The sequence below is a fragment of the Mustela nivalis genome, assembly GCF_964662115.1.
Source record: "Mustela nivalis genome assembly, chromosome: 12".
NCBI lineage: Eukaryota > Metazoa > Chordata > Mammalia > Carnivora > Mustelidae > Mustela > Mustela nivalis.
This window is the reverse complement of record NC_139031.1, coordinates 19,420,703-19,443,530: the sequence shown is the minus strand read 5'-3', so window position 1 is coordinate 19,443,530 and position 22,828 is coordinate 19,420,703. Positions and strand designations below refer to the sequence as shown.

The 22,828-nt window shown below is 47.9% G+C and overlaps 1 protein-coding gene and 1 long non-coding RNA gene across 4 annotated transcripts in view; one reads left to right on the top strand and one right to left on the bottom strand.

The window, feature by feature from the left end:
* Window positions 1-22,828, bottom strand: part of PLXNA4 (plexin A4) — a 419,828-nt gene that overhangs the window by 185,858 nt on the left and 211,142 nt on the right. The window lies entirely within an intron of this gene.
* On the top strand, window positions 9,832-17,987 carry LOC309845716. The gene is made up of 3 exons (XR_014301469.1): window positions 9,832-15,729; window positions 15,777-15,955; window positions 17,434-17,987. It is a non-coding gene; the product is annotated as an uncharacterized lncRNA (long non-coding RNA).

The window sequence follows — 22,828 nt, the reverse complement described above, 5'->3', positions numbered from 1 at the left end:
AAGATCACACAGCACTGCTGACCCTGGCAGTGACCTTGCGGATGTGACCTGGTATACCATGCCTCCCTGCGCATCCCCAAAGCAGCCTAAGACACCTGTCATAAAGGGTTACAGGTGGTGCTAAGAGTATAATACATTTTTTTTTTTTTTTTTTTTTGATAAAGGCAAAGGGCAGCCAAGGGTAGTGATTGAGCAAAGCTCTTCCTTTTACTGAGATTCCCTGGCTGCCTTTAGGCTTCCCAATTACTGCCTAGGTCTTAGGATCCACCAGTCATTTTCCAAGATTCAAGCCTCCCCTCCTGTCAAGACAGAGTAGAGCTCAGGGTGGGATGGGGGGAGGGGGAACAACTCTGGCAGCAGCAACAGCGCCTCGGCCATGTTAATGAGAAGCTTTGTTCTGCATCACCTAGCTGCATAATAACAGCAGGAATTAATACAACCACAAATTAATAGCACAGAAGAGCAATCGGGAGGTAGAGATACATTCCTAATGGGCTCAGCTGAGAGTGGAAAGAAGATGGATATGGGGGTCTCTCCCAGCCCCTGCACACGCACCTTGACTTGGCCAAGGACAGAGTGCTTGCCTCTGCCAAGGGTCCCTGGGGCTCACAGCCTCCCTGCCCTCACCCCTTCCTGCCTAGAGTCCCAGGCCAGGGAAGGGGTGACGTGCTCTGCTCTGCTGCTCGGGGACCTGGGTCGTCGACATTTGAGACTTGCCCACGTCGCTCCCCAGCAAAGGTGAGAGCATTTCTTGCAATTGCCTTTCCCTAGATCTCATGGTTATGGAGGGTTGTCAGGACCAATTCTCTGTTAGGGCCAAGTGAACTGCTCACTCAGCCATTAAATCTAATAATCACAATGGTAAAAGTAATAACCTCAAGTTTACAGTATTTCTCTCATCATAATCATGGGTGGCCATTGCTCTCAGGCTTTCTCCTCTTTTCAGGGGCCCCAAAGCACCAGCTCTCCACCCCACAGCCCCAAGCACCACTGATGGCCAAAGCGATGGGCTGTGTGTCTCCAACAACATGCAGTAAGAGTCCCATGGGGAGGGAACAATTGGTCCTGTTCTCTTTTACCTGCAGGAGAAGGAGCAGGGCCACCAGAGCCAGTAGGGACCGTCAGGTACCCGGGGAGAGTAGAAGGAGCATTTGAGCACTGAGGTCAGGGTTCTAGACCCTGTTCAGCCACAGAAATCTGGGCAACTCTGGACAACTCTGGGCAAGGCACTTCCTTGTGGAATTGGGAAGGCACAAACCTCCATCAGCAGGATGTGTGTCTTCTATGAAATATACGTAGACATTCCTGAATTTTCTTCAAGCCCTCACTTTTTTCAAAAAAGATTTTATTTATTTTAGAGAGAGAGAGAGAGAGAGAAAGGGATCGAGAAAGCTCACTTGCCAGCACGGGGAGGGCTAGTGGGAGAGGGAGAGAGAATTTCAAGTCAAGTTCACACTAGGCGTGGAGCTGGTCCAACATGGGACTTGATTCCAGGACCCTGACATCATGACCTGAGCTGAAATCAAGAGTTGGCTACTTAACCGACTGAGCCACCCGGTGCTCCAAGCCCTCACATTTTATTGACAAGCTAAATATGAGTTCAGTGTGAATTTTAGAATGAACTCATTCTAAAAGCCTCTGGAATCCCTGACTCTTCCCTCTCCCTACCCATGAAGAGAGCAGATGGAAACTGTGGTGTCCCTCACCATTCATAACAACTTAGACCCTCAGGCCATGGAAGGCTCGTTCTCATCCTTTATGTTGAGACTTTAGCTCACGTGTGCCTGGGATGCAGCCTTTTCCTTTTCCGTTCCCTGGACCGGGTCCACTCTGAAATCAGGAGGCTTCTCTCCTTGCCTACCATCCTCTGTGACTGCTGGTCTTTATGACTGGTGTTTGAGAGCAAGACCATCTTCATCCCAGCCTTGTTGAACTATAACACGGGCCTCAGTCCAGGGTGGCTGAGATGATGTCAAGAAAAAAAGCCAGTGGCAAAGGGAGATGTCATCTACAGACTATGCGCCCAGTTCTTAACCTGAGGATCTGGGATTTCTAAACTCCTCACGGGGAGAATTTACTCAAGGATCATTAGGTGAAGGATGGTCAGATTTCTATAACCAAGTGAGAGAAATGCTGCTGATTGGTATTCAGATAAGACAGCAGGGAAGAACTTGTTGGAAGTGAGGGACGTTCATGAGACCAGGACAGGCTTGCCAAGGGAGCTGAGGCACTTCCTCCAATGGAAATCTTTGCATACTGGATGGTTCGCAATGGCTCAGAGAACTTGGAGAGAAGTCAGAGCAGAAGGAGGTGGGACTGAGCTGCCATGCCTTTTTCCAGCTTTTTCTTTGAGACTTACCATGCAAATACATCTCAACCCAGGACACACATGCTTACAGACAACTGAAGAAAAGTCCCATTTCTAAGTGACACGCATTCTGATATCTTCTTTTTCAAAATGATGGTTGAGACTCACTAAATTGCTTGAGACTCATGAATGGGTCACATGCCATAGATTAAAAGTCATTGTCTTTGATGACCTCAAAGGACATGATCAGTTTCCATTTTTTGTGGTTTGAACTCAGGATAGGCAGATGTCCTCCTCGTCTCCTTGTTCCCCCATTGAGCAGCCTTCCCTGGGTGTGGCCAGTAGGGTTTTTTTTTGGGGGGGGGGTCTCCAGTATCATCTTGTTTCTAGGACGCCTGTCTGATGCTAATTAGGCAACATGCATGCAGAGTGATAATGGGCTCCCCTAGCTCCTCCCTATCCTGCACCTGCTCCCAGCCCAGAGCTGGCGCTCCCCTGAATCCCCAACAAGGAGGAAGAAGAGGGAAACTGGGGAGGTGGGAAGGTAGCAACAAGCACCAAGCAACTGTGACCTAGGCAAGGGTGAGCGCCAGGGGAGGTTGTGGAAGAGGAGGCTTCGCCTTCCCCCAACTCCTCCCTGGTTCCCTCTGCTAACAGCTCCGCAGGGAGAGCAGGTGTGGCTGGAGCTCACTGAGCTGCCTAATTGTGCCCGGTCCTCAGCTGCTGGAGGGACATGACCACCGTGGGGTGTCTTCAAGGAGGTGTCTGGGCTTGGAGGGGTGAGCGTCAAGACTTGGGGACAAAGCAGTCAGAAGGTAACACATCTCCCTTCGGGGGAGGAGGATGAGCACAGTGACCCGTTTCCCAGGAGTCCCGTAGGGACTTGCTAGTGACACATGGTCCAAGGTGGGGCAACCATCCTGCCTTGTCGCATATGCACTGACAGCAGCACTTTGCAGGAAGGCCAGGTGTTGGCACAGAACAGAACTCACCCCACTGCTGGCCCCTCTGTTTCTTCTTCTCTTCCACAGGGAGAGAACTCAGCTCTCCTCTCTAGGGCCCTGTAAGACCTAATTCTGCCCTGTTTATAAAGTGCTTTGAGCACAGCAGTGTTTTGGACACATATTTTAGTTACTGTTGGTACACTGATTAAATTATGTTTGATTATTGTGATGATTTTATAACATCTGTAACTTTCTTTTTTACACTATGTAACATCTCTTTAATGGAATTCCTGTGACCGGGTATAAAACACGTAAGCTGCAGAGAGTGGAAAACGGTTTTTTCTTTTTCTTCTTTCTTTCTGTCTTTATTATTATTATTTGCCTATAGAAGCCTCAGTGATTACATTTAAACGGAGGCAAATCTCTTGCCAGGAATCGTTCTCTGGTGCTTTATGGTACTTCAGAAAATAGCACCTCAGATTTTGTGACCCGACTGCAAATGACAAGGAAGTCAAGATTTAGGAGCCGCTCATTATCTTAGGGCCAGAATCAGATTTGGACTTCGTGTGTTAAGCAAGAGGGAAAGGGGGTATCCTGAAGCCCTTCTCCCATTCATGTATATAGCGGACTTCAGGAGAAATGCTCTTCCTGATACTTCTTCAAACCCACCCTCAGAGGGGCGCCTGGGTGACTCCGTCGGTTAAGTGGCTGCCTTCGGCTCAGGGCCCGATTGCAGGGTCCTGGGATCGAGTCCCACATCGGGCTCCCCGCTCAACAGGGAGTCTGCTTCTCCTTCTCCCTCTGCTGCTCCACCTGCTTGGGCTCTCTCTCTTTATATATCAAATAAATAAATAAAATCTTAAAAAAAAAAACAAAAACAAACCTACCCTCAGAGACCTTACTGACCAGTGCCTTGGACATCAGGATTGAATGGGAACATAACAGAAGACTCTGGTCAGAGTCTAATTTTCTGATTCTAAAATAAGCCAGATTACAAAACACCGCAAACAAAATTTGATACCATGCATTGCTTATTTTGTCCTATTTGCCAGATCTTTCTACTAACCAGATGTCTGCACATTGGCACTGACAGGTTAGCGTTTGCTCTAAGCACTGTAAAAATCTCTACCGCTTCCAAATAGTTTTAACAAATACATCATATCTGGCTAATGTTATTCTGAAGGCCAATGTGTTGCTTTTTAATAGTTTGAAAATTCATCCCCTGTCGCCCCTACTGTGGTTCAGGGACTCACAATAGCTTGTGCCCTGACCATGTTCTTCACAAATGACCATTTCTCTTTGGCCTCTCCCACGAGTTTTATCAAAAGTTAGGGCTGATGAACAATAAGAATATTTGGAGTCTGGAGGGACAACAGTAAATCAACAGTGTTACCGTTTCTAGAATAAGCAGGTTGGTTTAGGTTGGTTTAGTGATTGCAAAATCACCCAAATCTAATTATTCTCTGATGCTATGAGTCAGAAGCCTGCACCCTCCCCCATGAGAATTTATTCCGCACGCCCCGCCCCCCTCTCCTTCCACTCCCCTCCACTCCCCACTGCCCCACAGCACGTGAGTTAATGCTCTTTAAATGAGTCAGCCTTCTGGTGGTTTTCAAATACTTTCATTCTGGGGCTTCCTGGGCCAAAATAGAAACTTTTTTTTTTTTTTTTAACATTAAAGCTAAAGACCACCCTATATTAAAATGATGAGCTCTGACATTATCCATGAAATGATGTATTTCAATTCAGGAAACAAAAGTAGCATTGTTTGTCCTCTCACCCAAACCATCAGAGAATATAACTTTATGGCTTCTCAGTGTGCCCAGAGCTCTTCTGAGAGAGGACAGGCAAGGAAACTTCCCGAAAAAGAAACTTCCTAAAGATGAGAGACGGAGTTAATGGAGGAATAAAAGCTAGCCCAAGCACCCGAATCTATAAGGCTTTGTTATTCACCTCCTCTGTCAACTTTCTCCCCATTCTGGGAGGGAAACAGGGTCTGCCCCAGCCGGCACATGAGACTCGCACAGGGGCCAACGTGAGCTGCCGAGCTACTGTCTGCTGAGAATGAAGGAGCGACTAGTACAGAGATGAACAGTCTCCCAGCCCGGGGAAGAAGCTGCCAGACCTTGGAGGAAAGATAGTGAGGCTGACATATTCTTTGTCATCTGCTTGCCCTACCATTGGTGGTGGGATCCAAGGACCCAGCTGAGAAGAATAACAGGAAAAGCTATGTTCTCGTGGAAACAGCTTCTGCTCTCCAAGTATTCTAGTCCACACCAACTCTGTTTCGGATTTAAGATTTAATTAGCTTCATTAGTAGTATAAATAAGAATGTTAATAGCTTTGCCTCATTCAGAGTGACTGATGGCATATATCTCAATGAGCTAATGGGTTTCAGTCACATTCGCACTCGGAGGAATCAAGCATTGGGTCCGGGTGGCACCTGTTTTTGGTGTGGATTTTCCAGAATAGACCTTTCAAAGTTCTCAGACCCGTATGTCCTGATGGGGGGGTTCGGAAATTATGGGCATGATCACTTGTGGATTCCCCCTTCTTTCCTGTTTGGTACTCAGTCTGGTTTCACAACATCACCGCTCTGGCTTTCCCTTGCCTCCAGAGATATTCTGGAGCAGAAGAATTTTCCTAGGCAAGGAGTGAGGAAGGAAGGAGCACTTCGTGAACACCCACTGGGTTCCCAGCGCTTGCCTTCCAGGGTCCTCTGAGGGTGGCCGTCACTCTCCTGACTTCACAGAAGTTGGGATTAGATGCTGTGATTCGAGAAGAAGGAGCCGAGAGCTTGCAAAGCTGGGAACTGAACACAGGGTCTTCAGACCGTGCTGCTCTTTTCACCAAAACGTGCTGCTTTTCATCGAAATAGTTGAGTGCATGGTTGTTTTCTCAGAGTTCTGTGAATGTCCCTCTTGATTCCCTGACCAAAATACACACTCCATGAGGGCGGCAGCTAAGCCTCCACTGACCAATTAATTCCTATAGTTACGAAAGTCGAAAGCCAATTAGAGCAGTCACTTTGCTTCTGGTTTGACTTTGTTTCCAACGACCACTGCTAGTTTCCTGCTCTCACTCCCATCACACCCAGGAAATTTGGGACATGGAGGCAACAGAAGCTGCCTCTCTCAATCCACTCTGCTGTTGTAATAACAAACCATAAAATTAACTAAATTTCACCACGGCGTAATGTGCAGCATAAAAGCAGTGGCAATGTGTCTGCAGGGCAAGGGAACATTCCACTGAAATCAGTTTCTCTTTATTGCATTGCCAACATTTAACAATTTTTCCCCCATAAAGGCAGGCAGAATAGCATGAGCAAAAATAGAATGGACATTTGCAAACATACTGCAGATACCTGTACACAGATGCAGCCACGAGTGACGTGGAAAGAAAACCTCAAAAGGGTCACGTGTGCATGTTCAAGCACCCAGACACACACACACACACACACACACACACTCTTACACGTGCTTCCCATGTCCACGTATGTCCCCTGGCTGCGGAAGCACAGACAATTGTGCACATCAATACTCAGATACATGTGCAAAAATACACACCTGGAACAGTGCACCTATACCTGTGATGTGCATATTTGTACTTGCACAACACACATGTGCAAATGGACAGTCCTATGGAAAAGGTGTGTTTTATTCCTTTTTCATATAAACATCACCATGGAAAGGTACAGTGAACTGCACCCCAGTACTGGCAAGTTCAGCCCAGTTTTGAGTAACAAGGTTGGAAAGCTGGAACACTGTGTCCGTGACCTGTTGCTAGGCAAAGCCAGACAAGGTAGCTTCCATCGTTCCAGCTCAGTGGGCTTGATGCAGAATGATGAAACCTGCTTCTGTTTGAAACCTGAGAACCATGAGTTTGAAGGGGTCTGAGGATATGCTTAGAATGTATTTCCAGGCTGGAAATATGTTCCCTGTTCACTAAAGGGGCTTCCTTTGCACTCTGGGAGAACACAGGTGTGCAATGGTGGAAAACCACTCTCAGCCGTGATGAGTCAGTGGCTAATAGTCTGTCTTTGCAGCGACCACAGAGCCAGGAAGTTCTGCTGACTGTCTGCCCTAAGTCCTTCCCTGAGCAATGAAAGTCCATTTCCTTTTCCAGTGAGGGGAAACAGCTGCTCATCCCACTCTTTATGCTTATACTGTAGAAACATTTATTCCCTTCTCAAACTGGGACTTCCTCTCTGAAATTCACTACGACTTTGTTGACTCTTCTCAGATTCCTACCTGCAGACTATGGTGAGGCCAAGTTCTTACAACTTCCAGTTTCTGCAAGGATTGCAGGATGGTCAGCTCTTGGGAAGAACCGGGCTTGGAGTAAGGAGACCTGACTCCGTGGAGGTTTGACCACCAGCACAGGAATCCTGAGAGTCAAAACCCTCGGAGTCACTTCGGCATGTCAGGGAGATCCCTCCGAACTCTGTGACCCACCCCCCCAAATGTTTTGAAATCCACCAGCAAATACTTTTATGGAAAACAGAGCACACCAAAAAAGAATATCCCCAAAGTTATCAAAGCCAGGCAGCTATTAAGTCTGGATCTCACGTAACTGGTAAGAATGAGTTGCTCCACCCTGGTTCAGGACAAATTGTCTTAAAAGTGCTGCCAGTGCAGTAATTACTCAGATATTTACACAGTGATTAACACCCTTGCCCTCCAGAGCACAGGAGGAAGTACTATAGACAGTCAGATATCCTTCTAGTCTAGCTGTGGAATGTCTTATAATGCTCAGCATTCAACAAATAATGACTGAGTGACCACATTGTAAATATTGAGGTGTGGGGGTGGTCTGGCTCTGGGGACACAATACTGAACCAGTCACAGCATCGGCCCTCAAAAATAACCAGAAACGGATGACCCCCACCACACACTTCCTTTGTCTGACACTTAGCTCCTGTCCTCTGGACAGGAAAATAATCCGTTTCTTCCCCGAGAAGATACATTTCTGGGTCCTAGCAGCATCTTAAAAGGGACATTGGGGTACTAGGCTGTCCACGTGCCAAATGAGGGAGAAAGGATGGCTCATGTTGCTGCTAGCAAGATGGCAGACACCCCCCCCACCCCCGCCATCACTGTTTTCCATGCCAGGCATCTTTCAGGGGGAGGGATGGCTGGTGAGGAGAAACGGAAGCCCAGAGAGCCTTCTGTGATGGGACACAGCTTCTCCCAGGAATGTCCAGAAGCCCTGGGAAGAAAAGGACTTCATATGGGCTCTGCCCTGGCTCAGGAGCTTAACCAGCCAGTAACTATAGGGTGAGTGGCATCCTTGGCCTTTTCCTGACCAGAAGACAAACTGGAACAGAAACCAGTGGGAAAAAAAACGTGATTAACACCTGGAATCGTGAATGCTAGAACTGGTCAAAAAGAGAGATCTGCTACCCACCCCTCATTTTGTTAAGTGCAAATTCTCACCAGATGACATGACTTGTTCCCCATCATACCACCCCCATCGCTCGAGTAAAACACATAGGCAATTTCTCAAACAAAATAATCTCTTGGTTTAAATTTAATCTCGGTTCTCAATCATACTCCACAGATCAATTTTCCGTAGTTTATCCCATGAGAAGATGTGTTTTAATAAAATGATTCAACGAGAGATTCCTTCCGTTCTTCCTTCACAAACATCTATTGTGTGCATACCCGCGCAAGCCACTGATAAAAAAGGAAAAAGCAATCCACTTTGTGAAAAGTAGCAATTACAAATGTACTGCTCATGTATAAACAAATAAGCTTTAATAATGTAACTTTTCTCTCTTCTTTCTCTTTTCTTGGATACAGCAATTGGAACAGAGTAGACCTGAGTTTTCCATCTTTTCAAGTTAAGAGAGAATATTCAAAGGCCCCCACACTCGGTCAAGATGCTACATTACACACCATGCCTGCATTCAAGATTTATTGTGACAAGACTCTGGAAGACCGAGCTCTCACCACAAGTTCCTTTGAAAGCTCTGAAAAGAACTTCCAGAGATTCTTAACTGAAAGAACCTAGCACAGAAGCTGAACCTAATAAGGACGACTTTTTTTTTTTTTTTCCCACTAAAGACCCTGTAATATTACATACACAGCATCTATGACAAATAATACCGATCTGGATTAGAAATGCACCCTCAGCTTCCCTGCCTGGCTAGCATGGGAAGAGGTGGGGGGAATGTGGGATTCTGGACCCGACAGATTTCGAGTGGACTTGTTCACTCTCTAGGTTCCGTCCGCAACCTTTGCTTTTGACCAGTCCCAGAGTGAGCCAAGGGACTCAGGGCTCAGTGGACTCCATGGAGAGCCCTCAGTGGCCTGGTTGAACTCAAAGGGTTGAGTGTCTAAGGAAGATCACATCAAACATGACTCAATTATTTACTCAAGTGAAAGCTGGATAAAAATGAATTTCCTAGACTGGTCTAAAGGGAAGCAAGGAGAGGAGGCTATGCTGAGGAAGGAGTGGAAAGAGCAGAGGGTACTGTTGCTAGGCAACCAGCCCCACCCACCAAAAGGGGGCATGGCAGGTAGGGCTTCTGAGTGGCCCGGATGTAGATGAGCCTCAGCTAGTTTGGCATCAGCTGGTGGGACCTCCCTGTTCTTCTCCAACGTCTGCCTCCCTCACCCTGTCTCTGTCCTCACAACAGGTGAGCCATGGATGTACTGTGCCCTAAGGACAGCTCTAGTTGATGGAGAAAAGCCGAAAAGAGGGGCATAAAGAATGGGGGGAAACAAAAGAGATGGGGAAGCACACAAAAGAACCAAAAATTGGAAAACAGTGAAAGATCTCTTCTCCCGCATTACCTCTTCGAAGCGAGACTCGACCCTGGCCGGGGCTGCTCCACTGAGGCAAGCATCGCCAACAGTCGGGAGGGCTTGCATCCTTTACCAGCACCGAGTTAGATCTGGCGCAACGGGGCATTTATTCGCCAGCACTGAACACGCTAGCGGTATGGAAGGGAGCAGCATGAAGCCTGCTCCACTCGGGCCTTGGGTCCCGTGGCCTTTAACACACCTTGTGTCATCGGATCCCAGGTGCCAACTCTACAGCACCCTATAATTTGGGGTACTCCTAAAAAAGAAAATAAATCATGGCCATCCACTAGGACGACCCATTGATGATAAGATGCATTCAGCTTGGAGACACTAAAATGTGTGGGAAAACGTGTGTGTTAGAATTACTAAAATACACTCAAACCTAAATCCCTCGAGATGGCATTCAAGCCCTTCACAGTGGCCTCATTGACACGTCCAGCCTCATGGCCAGGGCCCGTGCTGTGGGCCAGACCTGGCCCTCTTCCATTGGCACGTTCAACCCTTCTCAGCTCTGGGCCTGGGTCGATGCTGCTCCTTCTGGGTCGATGCTGCTCCTTCTGCCTGGAAGACAGCCCTGGGCCCCAGCCTCTCCCCTGGGCCAGTCTGACCCTTTGACTCCTCCCCATTACGGCCCTCACCCTATACCTTCACGAAGCACAGTTCTGAGTATTTCAGGGTTTGGCTCTTTTTGTAGGTTGTCAGCTCCCCGAGGAAGATAAGGCAATAGTTACCATTTACTGAGGATTCACTACATGCACTACACACATTCCATACACAGTGGGTGCTGTCCTATGGAAGGAGGAAGACAGATCTAGGTGGAGATCTGCCCAATTCACACAAGCAACTGACCAGGTCCGGTACTGCATCAAAATGGGATTCAAACCCAGGTCTGGGTGACGCCTCTGCCCCGTTTTGAATCCTCGTGGCTCTGAGTGCTCTCAGCACCAGCATCACACACAGCCGAGAGTGAATACACAGTCAATGCATTTGACCGGAATGATCGATCCATCATGGAATTTTCCTTTGGCATTGATATGGCTCAAGGAGACCATCTGAGCCTTGCTCTGTCCTTTGCTCTTTCTCTTCTCCGTAACATCAGGAAAATCATTCCTGCCTTTGGGGAATTTATGATTATGGATAAAAGACGGACTTTGAGGCATTACTGAAAAGCAAGGAAAAAGGCAACTCCATAAAAACAGTAACACTGGATGAACGTATGTACAACAATGCTGAACGTAACAACAGAATTCAGGAACCAGAGTAATATACTTAGGCAGATGAAGGTTCTAAGAATATAATGAGTTACAAACAGATTAAACTTAGCTGTAAGATAAGTCGCTTCTGTGATTCTTGCTGTGGTTATTATATAAACTAAGCCAGGCTTTGAAGTATCAGGCTATAGACAAGTATATTTTAATAAACCTGAGAGCACCACCCAAAGGCAGAGTCCTGCCTACCACTTCATTGGCTTAGGGATGTGTGGGTACAGAGGAGAGGCTGGCCTTCCTGCTGGTGCCCTCCCAGGCCCGAGTGGGGACGACCTCTGACTTCTGCACATCGGTTTATGGGCAAGGGACCCAGGGTAAGCCTCCCTCGGAAGATGTTTGCAAAATCTCCTGGGGAAAAGTGTAAGGAGAATAGTACTCAATGTTATAGTGTTGGGGATCAATGTTATAGTGTTGGGTAAGGCTTTTTTTTAAAAAAAATTTTACTTATTTATTTATTTTGAGAAAGAGAGAGTGAGAGTGGGGGAAGGGGCATCAGGAGAGAGAGAGAAAGAGAAATAGAGAGAGACTCTCAAGCACATTCCCGCTCTGCGCAGAACCTGACACAGGGCCCGATCTCAGGACCCTGAGATCATGACCTGAGTCGAAATCAAGAGTCAGATGCTTAACCGACTGAGCCACACAGGTGCCCCAAGATTTTTTTTTTTTTAAGGTTAAAAATACATACTGTAAAGAGAAGAAAGGAAGCTACACGGAATGACAAAGAGTAGATGGGGTATACTCTTTTGAAGAAAAGTCCTTTAAAAAACAAATGAATTGTGGTAAAACCCACACCATCGTAACCATGAAGTGGACGGTTCAACAGTGCTGAGCACATTGGCAGAGCTCCGTGACCATCACCACCACCCATCCACAGACCCCATTGTCTTGCAGAACTGAAATTCTACGCCCATGAAACATAAATTTCCCATTCTTCCCTCCCCCCGGTCCCTGACAACCCTTCTTTCTGCTGGGAAAGTCCTTTGTAAAGAAACACTTAATAATCACTATGGCCCTGCTCATTCAAGAGGGAGCCTAAACGTTTGCCCTTTGAAGAGGGAAGGGTCATCCTACCAGAATCCTCTGGCGTAGAGAAACACTGGTCAGAGAGCCTGCGGGAGACTGAGGCTTGCCCCGGAGCAGCAAATAGGTTAAATGCATAGACAGGTACCACCTCTCCGATGAGAAGTGCTTGGTTCGGAATCACAGCTGCTACCCTCTCTCCTGCCCACCCACGACACCCAAAACACCCACTGCCAGTCAGACAACTGCACCTCATCAGGACGGCACAGGGCAGCAGCTGCCCAGAAGCAGGAGAGGAGATTACACGCTTCCTGGAAATCACCTGTCCTTTCACATGGGAGAAAAGTCACCTGGATGAGCGTACCCCAAGGGCAGATCAGGCACACAAGGCACTCACTGGGCCCCCTAGAAATGATCATTTCCTACGCATGCCCTGTTATGATAAAGGACTGTTGAAATATGGACCTTCCCATCCCATAAGACATTCAGAACATTCAGAACTCAGCTCTCCAGGGGGTGGCGGGAGACTGCTGCAGGAAAGGATCATGTAGAGTCTCAACCCCCGTAGCGCAAACACCACGCGTCTTGCCTACTTTCTGCACTCAGAAAGAGTCGGTGCTAGCCCCTGCGAGCGAGGGCCGGCATCCGTACCCTGGCCCTTCCTCTGCGCGTGTCTTCAGCTTCCTCCTTCCTTTATGCTGTTCCATTATCTACATGCCTGGGTTGATGCAGATTCCCAATAGCTGTTCCTCAAAACATCTTGTATTTCTACCTCTGTCCTCAAAGCGCTGTCATGTCACTGTCTGTATTACAATTTAATTATGTGTCAAGGAAGGAGAGAGCTGAGAAGAACTCACTTTCCAGTAGAACAGGAGATAACAATATCTCCAAGGCATGTGGGGATCCTGTATCTAAAGCCCCAGCAACGCACACCTTAGCTGGATGAAACCCTCCTCTAATAAGAGCTGAGGCTCTGCGGTGTCTTACGTTGACTTTCTCATTGGAAATTTGTCCATAATAAATATCTCCCCAACAGAATATGTACCAGCATCAGATAAATGTTGATGCAGTGAACAAATGGGTGAATGCACATATATATTTGGCTAGATCTTAGAGGTTTAAAATAACTCCTTTTGGGGATGGCCCTAGGTGTGAAAGTAGGAAATCCACTGATGAGGGGAGTGTAAATGAATAATCCACAAGACTACGGTGAACTCTAATAATTTGTGCAACTGTGGGGGACTTGTCACGTTAACCTCTGTCTCTTGCTTGTCTCTCGAGGGCAGGAAAAGACAAATTCACCTTGTCCATTGAGCTCTCCTATAGACAGACATGTTAAATCTCATCTACAATGATAAAAACTACCTGGCTTTCTATGAATCTCTGTTGAATGAATGAATGAATGAATGAGTCCAGAAGAGCATCTGTCAGAATCCTAGGGAAGGAAACGAGACAGCCTGTGGTTCTAACACACATGAGTTCAGGCCAGCCAGTCGCTCTGGGAACTGCCCAGCGTCGTGCCCTCTACATCTTCTGGGCTCTGCTCGCCCACCCCATTCAGGAACTTCCCTCCAATAACCATGACTACGGTATGCTCCTGGCAGGGCCCCAGGGGCTCCAGTGTTTGGCCCCAAGAGTAACTTTGCTCACAGTGCCAGAACAGCCCAGCCTCACGGACGGGCCCAGCTGGACCATAAATTGTACGGACAGAGATAAAGACACACATGTTCTCTTGGCTCAGAGACTTCAGCCCAGCACATTACCCTCCCCTCTGCCAGACCAGCATGAGAGTTCACATGGCTTCCCCTTTCCTCTACTTTTTCTCTGCTCCCACTCGATCCCTTTCTCCTCTTTCCCCATCTGCTGCATGAGCCAGAAGGCTCCTATAATTCCTGGTCACTGGGGCTGCATATCGTTCCAGAGCTGGTACAGCAGGCTGTTTGTTGGGATGACCTTGAAATGACCCTCTCTCTGGATCTGAGTCTCTGCGCTGGTTTAGACAGACGGACAGCTGGGGGCAGATGAAAAGCTTGCAAGTTCAAGTTGGCGGAGCACGATCCAGACATTGCCGCTTGCTACCTGGGTGACTTGGGGCAAGTTGTTTGATCTCTCTGAGCCTTGCAAAATCATGCAAACCCCATAGGATGGCTGCAAGCTCCAAATGAAGTATCTCATGGCTTTAATTAAACTTAGCGTTTCTAGCATGCCTTGAAAAGTTCAAAGTATCTTCACACCTTTGGATCATCTAGAGGGAGGAAAAGTAGGTATTTCAACTCAGTTTTTTAGGAAAACTATTTTGCAAAAACAAATTCACAAATATTATGTGATTTAACAACTCAGTAATGGAGGAGGCAGGACACGGACCCAGGTTATCAGGTTCTCCCTCTGGGGCTAATTCCACCCCTGTCTCTGTGGACCAGATCCTGTGGCTTAGAATTTTCGGGATAGGTCTGCTTTCCAAACATACTGGAATGGTCACGGCAGAATCGGGAAACCTCTGTTTTCCCTTTGTGGCCACTAGATTTCAATCTGTTGACTCCACAAAAGGACATGCTGTCCTTCATTTATCCTTTGTGCCTCAGTTTCCCTCTGTCTGCCCACCGCAGCGGAAGCAGGTGTCCCTCTCCTACTGAAAATGGTGAGGGTATGTAAAGCATTTGCCAAAGTCCATTGAGATGCTCAGAAATTAATTCTGGCTAAATCACACACACACACACACACACACACACACACACACATTTTACTAGAAAACTGGACCTATCTAAGCTCACCAGGGTTCAGGTAGATACTATTGACGAGCTGTCTATCATTCAGAGCCTGAATGAAAAGGTGAGGTATTTTTTGGTGGTGTTCTTCAGTGGGTGGTGACGTCTGCTCGGCAGTAAGAAGATGACACGAAGTGAACGTTCAGAGAGGAATAAACTACATTCCTCTGCTGACCTGAGCCAAGATGATAAAATGTAAGTACCATGGATGTTACCCCGATGCACTGTTTTCTTCTCTAATCATCACTTGGGACAATTAGCTGATAGAACAAGGCCATAGAACACCTCCCAGATGTTTTGCCAGCCCTTCGTCCCTTCCCCGGTGGAATGACCTGGACTAGGCAGCATCAGAGCACTCGCAGCTGAAGCCCCTCCCCACAAAGGAGAGATGGAGGGCAGAGCCAGATCTTTCTTTTCTAGTCCAGTAAGGTTTCCGGGAAGAACTCAAGGGCCCGTGTGGGGCGGGAAGCTGGGATGCATCTCCATGACAACCACCCAGGCCCAAGGCCAGTTTCATCACCTGGAAACTAAACAAGACCCAGACAGACGAAGGGAATATTTGTTGGGAAGTTTGGAGTCTCCTAAGGGTGAGCCTGTTTGTACGGGGCGAGGGGGGTGGTATGCAAATTTGTGGAGGAGTGTCTGCCGTGGGATGGGGGAAGGGAAAGAAAAGGAGGGAGAAAAGGGCTGGAAATTGACAAGACCGAGGCTGGTTCCGTGAAGAGACTTTGCTGCCTCCAAGAATAGCCATCCAAGGCGGCTAAGGCAGAACTGATGGCTCGGTCACACAAGGAGAGGCAGTCTGAGGGTCTAGTGCCAAGCCCGGTGCCCAGAGGGACAGGTAGGTGTGTTCTCCTAGAACAGTCTACACACCACATCTGAGGGTTGGAGATGGGGGAAGGCAGTTGTTCCAGATCACGCAGACAGAGGCAGAGCCCAGATCCTCCTCCCAGGCTTCCAACTCTCAGGCCGGGGCGGTCCTAGTTTCTGCTGTTGACTTCCCTTTCTCCTCCCTTTTGTACAGCTTTTCCAGGCAGCTTTGCTCTGCCGAAGCACTACAGTGTTATCAGCGTGTTCATTTTAACCAGACTTCCCCCGCAAGGGAGCACGAACAGGGGGGTGGGGTAGTCAGACACTACAGTTTGGTGCCTTCCCAGGTCTGGCTCTTCTGGGAGAAGCGTTAACAGGGAAGAAGGGGCAAATTTCATTTGTCTCGCAGTTCTTCCTTAGGTGGGTGCTGGAGGCGTGATTTATGGGGTAGGACGTGTCAGACCTACCCCTGTCCTCCTCGTCTACCTGCCCTGAGAGACAGGGGTGGAGGGGCCAGTCTGCCAGGGTTACAACTTGGGCCCTACCATCCGCTAACTTACAACCTTGCCCAGACAACCCCTTTGTCTCAGTTCTCTAATCTTACATACAGGGGTAATAACACTACCCACACAGGCCTATGATGTTGCTAGCAGCCCAGCTGCAGCCTCGAGGGAAGCGTGGTCAGAGGACATAGCAGACCATTCCGAGCACACGAGCACATGGATGGGGGAATGCCCATCTATCCTTCTCCTTCCAAACCTGGTCTCTTCTCACTCAGCGTTTCCCAAACGTGTTCGTGTCACGACACACACAGTGAAGTCATAATTTTGGGAGAGTACGCTGAGGTAAACAGGAAGGTTGCTCGCAGAGGCACATGGATGGGCCCCAGGGGCTCTAGCTGCCTCAGGCTCCTCCTGCCAGCCCCCAGGGCTATGGGGAGCAATATCTAGGCACATGGCAACCAAGGGGGCGGCCAAGAAAGCACCCCCCCAACTAAGAGGTGAGGGGAGCTGGAGGCAGGTTGGAGAGGCTCCAGACTCTTGGACCAGGGAAATTCTGGGCACTTATCATTTAGGATTGTTTGGACCAAACCCTGCCAGACAAGGCAGATAGGATTAACCCCAGTTAGCCCATGCCTACGGGACCCACCTGTAGTCGAGGGGGAAGGGCAGCCCTTCTTCCATTTCCAGCTCACTGTGCTATGGGAGGAAGCTTGGAAGCTCCCATCACACCCACCACAGACAGACCAGGATCCCCCAGGGAAGCACCCAGCCTTGGAGACACGCCCTCTGTGGTCCTGATAAGCTATCTCGGGCACATACATCGGCTCATCGATAAAACGGGAGGAGCAAGCCTGGTTTCCAAGCCCAAGAACTCTGCCAAGGACAATAATGGCCACAGTCTCACCATCTATTAAAGGACCAAATATTTGAGATTTTCTTGAAAGATTTTTTTTTTCCCCCAAATTCAAAGGGTTATTTAGCTCTTTTTCTCCCTCTCTCTTAACAGCACCTTTCAACCCGGGAGCTGCCAAAGAAGTTAGAAGCCGGGGCTATGTATAGAAACCACATCAGTCACCACTGAAATAGAGAGCAGCAACTCCCTGATACCATTTCAGGACAGAAGACAGAGCAGCCAGGTCCAGCCCAAACAGAGGAAGTGGGGAGTAGAGAAATCACTAGAACACTACGTGGTGTGCAGAGGGGTCTTACGGGGCGTGTTGGCAAGGATGGGCACTGCCAAGAGCAGCAGTGCATTTGCGATAGAAGAGAACTGCCTCAAGGCATCACAGTCCTTCTCCGGGATGCAGTTCCTCATATATGGAAAGACCCTCAGGGACAGGAAATTTGATAAATTCCCATTCCAATGTTTCACGACCCTGACAGCCAAAAAGCTCTTCCTGGTCACTAAGCTACAGGCAGCTTCCCAGCATTTTTTCTTCTGACGTCCTTAGTGGAGATGGGGAACAGCTGGTCACCGTCCTCCACATGATAACCCCTCTTATATTGAAGATGGTTATTATGTCATTCCTCACCCTTTGTCTCTCCTCGTTAAGCAAACAAACAAACAAAACTCCAATTTCTTTATCTTAGTGTCAAACGCCTTTTTCTTTGTCCTAACTCATCCCAATCCATTATCACCCTCCCCACTCCCCACCCCACACCCCCCGTTTTTTAAAGTTATGGTCTTTCTCCTGACCTTGTTGTGGAATTGGTGGGGGACATAGAGTATCAGCACATATAATATCAGGCACATATAATATCCATAGCACCATGGAAATGGAGGTCAAAGGATCGGAATGGGGGGAGCCTGAGTCGTGTGCCTTCCCTTTACAAGCTGGCTGCTTCCGCTAGCATCTCTCAGCCTTCATGGCCTGAGGAGGTATCTCAGCTTCAAATCACAGATCTGGAAATGAAGATTCAGAGATATTAAGTCACCTGTTGAAGATTATCTGGTTGATAGTCACCAGAGATCAGATTTTAAGTCATCACTCACTGCTTATGAACTCACAGACCTGTTCAGACTGAAAGCATATTACGTCCATTTGGAGGAAAATGAATCAAAAACACACTAAGATTTCACTTCCCATTCCCTGAGAGAGCTATGACAAGAGACAGACAACCGGTGTTGGCGAGGGTGTGGAGAATGGGCACCCTCCCAGCGGGAATGTCCATGATGCAACCACTTTGGAAAATGGTAAGGGAGTTTCTTAAATGGTTGACTATAGATATAGTATATCATCTCCAAATTTCATACCTAGATATGTATCAAGAGACATGAAAACATAGGCTGATGCAAAAACTTGTACACAAATATTGAAAGCAACATTGTCCATATAGCCAAGAAGCGACAGCAACCCAAAGTTCATCAGATGAGGGCTGGATACAGAAAATGTGCTATACTCCTCTAATGGAATATGATTCAGCCATAGAAAAGAATGAAGTCCTGCCACATGCTACAGCATCCCAAAGGACCACGTATTGTAGGATTCCGTCCTTAAGAAATACCCGCCATAGGCAAATCTGTACAGATAGAAAATAGAGTGATGGTTTTCAAGGGATGAGAGGCATGGGGGCTGGGGAGACTGATGGTGAAGGGTTAGGACATTTCTTTATAGCGGAATGAAAATGATCCCAAATTGATTGTGGTGATGGTTGCACAACTCTGTAATTATGCTGAAGGCCACTGAATTGTATTCTATTTTTTAAATATTTTATTTATTTATTTATTTATTAGAGAGAGACTGAGAGAGAGAGAGAGAGAGCAAGCACGTAGTGGGGGGGGCAGAGGGAGAGGGAGAAGCAAACCTCTCCCCTCACCCCCATCCTGCTAAGCAGGGGTCCAATGCTGGGCTCAGTCTCAGGACCCTAAGACCATGACCTGAGCCAAAGGCACATGCTCAACTGACTGACCCACCCAGATGCCCCAAATTGTATTCTTTAAATGGGTGAACTGTATAGAATGTGAATTCTATCTCATTAAGCCTGTTTAAAAAGGAAAGAGTATACTAAATCCCCAAGCTCTGCTTTTTAAGTTTGGGAATCCTTTACTCTCTCAACTATTGGACCAAAAAACAGGTCCTTGCATCGATTTTTGGACTGTTCTTAAGACTGGCCCATCGCCCCCCAGCAGTGTGAGAATGGTCGTCGGCTCCACTGCGCTGGGAGGGAAGGCTCCAGGCCCAGGAAGAAGGCAGGTGTGTAAGATACATGCTTTGAGGAGCCCCACATCCATCTCTCCCACTGCCAAGGGAAGGCAGCCCAGCAAAAAGCAAGGATTGTCCAGGCATGAAGTGAGACAAGCATAGGACGGAGGACCTAGAGTCTCTGCCACCTTCCCTCGGATGGCAGGAGCCAGGGGCCTTTCAGCCAGAAGTTCTTTTCTTTTTTCTCTTCCTTCCTTCCTTTAGAGGAAGGGAGAGAGAGAGAGAATCGTTAGTAGGCTCCAGAGAGCCTGATGCCGGACTCGATCTCAGGACCCTGAGATCATGACCTGAGCTGAGATCAAGAGTCTGTTGCTTAACTGACTGAGCCACCCAGGCGCCCCTCAGCCGGAAGCCTAAAGAGAAAGAAGTGCTGGTCACCCCTTCCCTCCTGGTCATCCTGTCACTCACCAGAGCTCCAGAGCAAGAAAGAGGAGGCAAAAAAAGAAGGGGAGAAGTGAGCAGGCCGAGGCCCGTTGGAAAATAAAAGGGGGCCAATTCCCTCTTATTAAGCCTGTTATTAGGCTGTGAATCAAATTAAACCACAGGGCTTTCCACTTGCAGAGTGCTATTTTAAGGCTTATTAGACTGTATTAGGATTGGCATACATTTCCACTGACATAGTCCCGGCCTTTAATTGGATTTGAGGGCGAGGAGGCTGCTTTCAGCTGGATGGGCCCCTGCAGGGGCGACTTGGCGTTCTCCTCGCGGCTTTCCCGCTTCCCCTGCTGGCCGCCTTCCGAGGGCCGAGCGGGCCGGTGACCCATTCAGATCCAAAACACAGCTGTCCTCCTCCTCTTCCTCCTCCTCCTCCTCGCTCTCCTCCTCCTTTGATAAACTGCCCAGAGGCCCAGCAGGCCTCTCCTGCAAATATGTGTGTGCCCATCGCTGCCGGACGTTCCCAGAACCGTAGGCTCCCCTGAGGCAGGGCAGCCTCTGACAGGACGTCTGACAGCGGCTTGAGCCCCAGGGAGAGAGGCGGCCTCACCTTCCCTGGTTCCAGGCGGCTGTGGACATAAAGGCTGAGCCACTGCGGATGGTGCTGGGGTTTTGCATTGGGAGCTGATGAAGAGGGTGACTTGTTAGCCTTGGCCTTCAAATCTCCTCTATCCCTTACTCCAAACACAAGGGCTAGACTTTGGGAAATAACTCCCCTGGTCAGCCCTTGATGGCACTTCAGGGGCTGGGGGCTGACTCCTTGGTGGCAAAAAGGTGGAAAGGGGTCCACACAGTGCGTGGGGAGGTGAGCATTCACGAACGTTCACCAAGCATATAGTGGGTCCTTGACACCCAGAGTGGCACTCTACAGGAACTACCTTCCTTTACCCTTGGCAATCTCTGGTGAGGAGTAGGAACAGGAAGCAGCAGGTGCCATGGCCAAGCCCATGGCTTCTGGAGTCAGATAGACCCATGCCTACCATGCGGCTACATGACCAACTTCTCAGAGCTCCTTTGCAAAATGGCAACACCCCTTCCTTCAGCTTTCAGGACTGAGAATCGTGACAACGCAGGTACATGGTGAGTATATGTCTTGATAGCATTGGTGCCTCTCCTTGGCTTGAAATATGTCAACTATTTCTACCAAAAGGCTTCATAACAGTAACAGACCTCACCAGTCAAGTACATTACAAAATAATGTTGGGAAGAGAAATCTCTTGGTACACAGACAAGTATGTATGAAATACCACTTCCCAAAATATTGCTCAAACATGAAAAAAAATCCCAAATTCCTTAAGATTTTCCACTAATATATGTGAACATCGCCTGCTCCCTCTTGCCAAGATGCTTCTTGGCTTTCCTTTGATGTCTTCAGTTTCCATACTTGTTTTTAGCTCTTCTGCCAGAGCCATGTGCTTGTTTATTTTTACTACATTTTTATGACGTTTCTGCTATAGCAATAAGTTTTGCATTATTAGTTTTATCAAATAACAGAATGTCTGGTTGGCTGGGGGAGATTTACTGGCCTGGATTTAATGGCTCCGTCCCAGAATACTTTTTGTGATTACTTTCTAGGTTGTTCTTAGATCCATTCTTAAATATGTGTTTATGCCCTTATTAACTCTCATTGAAGGGCTAATTGTTATAGTATAAACTTAGCAGCAGTGTGATGCCAATTGCTATAATCTTATCATTACTAACTTAATCACAGGTGTGTGCACTCGATTCCATGGAATGGAGTGTGTGTCGGGAAAGTTGCTTGTAGATCTAATATTTACAAACTGAATCTCTTTTTATATTCACTAGGAAGCTTTTTCTGGCTTATACATATTGTCACACCTTAAACTATGTGTTTGGCAAGTGTGGTGTATTTGGGATATTGAATTTCCTGAAACTGAAGGGAAACCTCATTACAGAACAAAGAGAAACAGACAAGCATGATCTCAGCTCTGCAATTTGTAGCTTCCTCTACAGTTCTTACTGAAACCAATAAGTCTATGAATGGCTTGGCTTTCTTTGAGAGGCGGAGAACGTGTGTTTCGCCCTCCCATTAATCAAGGGGAGAAACTAAGGCAGGAGGACCGAAAGTAGCTCGCCTTGGGATGGGAGGGACCTGCTGTCCTGTTCCCTGCAGGGAAGGCCCTCCTCCTCGGGCACTCACCAAGGCTATTGTCTTCTTGGAGGCCTTGCATCTCCTTCGTGTCTGGGCTCATTTCATGTCAGATCTGTCTCCCTCATGGAGCCTGAGCCCAGGGGTTTTCTCTATTTCCCACTCCCAACACATGTCCTCATTGCTCACCGACCCCCAGAGAGTTCCACATCAGTAGGAGTAAGGACCTCCTGGAATGTTCCCCCAAGGGAGCATCAAAGGAGCAACTGTCCTGCTGGGACTGGATTAATGGCATCTGAATCATTACAGCCAGAACCGTGCACGCCTGCGAGCTGGGGGTCTGGGCAGAATGTATGTGTGTGTGTGCATGCCTCTGTGCGTGCACTCAGTACTTGCATAGCAAGGGGTTTAAATCAGGAATGAGCTCAAATCCACAAACATGTATTGTATCATTGTGGACTCATGGACTTCATATTTAAGGCAGGACGAGTTTCTATTTGAAACCCACTGGGATCTAAAATCTTTCTCGGGCTCAGTTATCTGGAGTCGAAGGGCTTTATATTCACATTTTTATGGCTCTGCCACGACAGCTCTGCTTTTCCCATCAGGGAATAGAATATTCAGATGGTGGAAGGTGGAAGGCTAGCATCTTT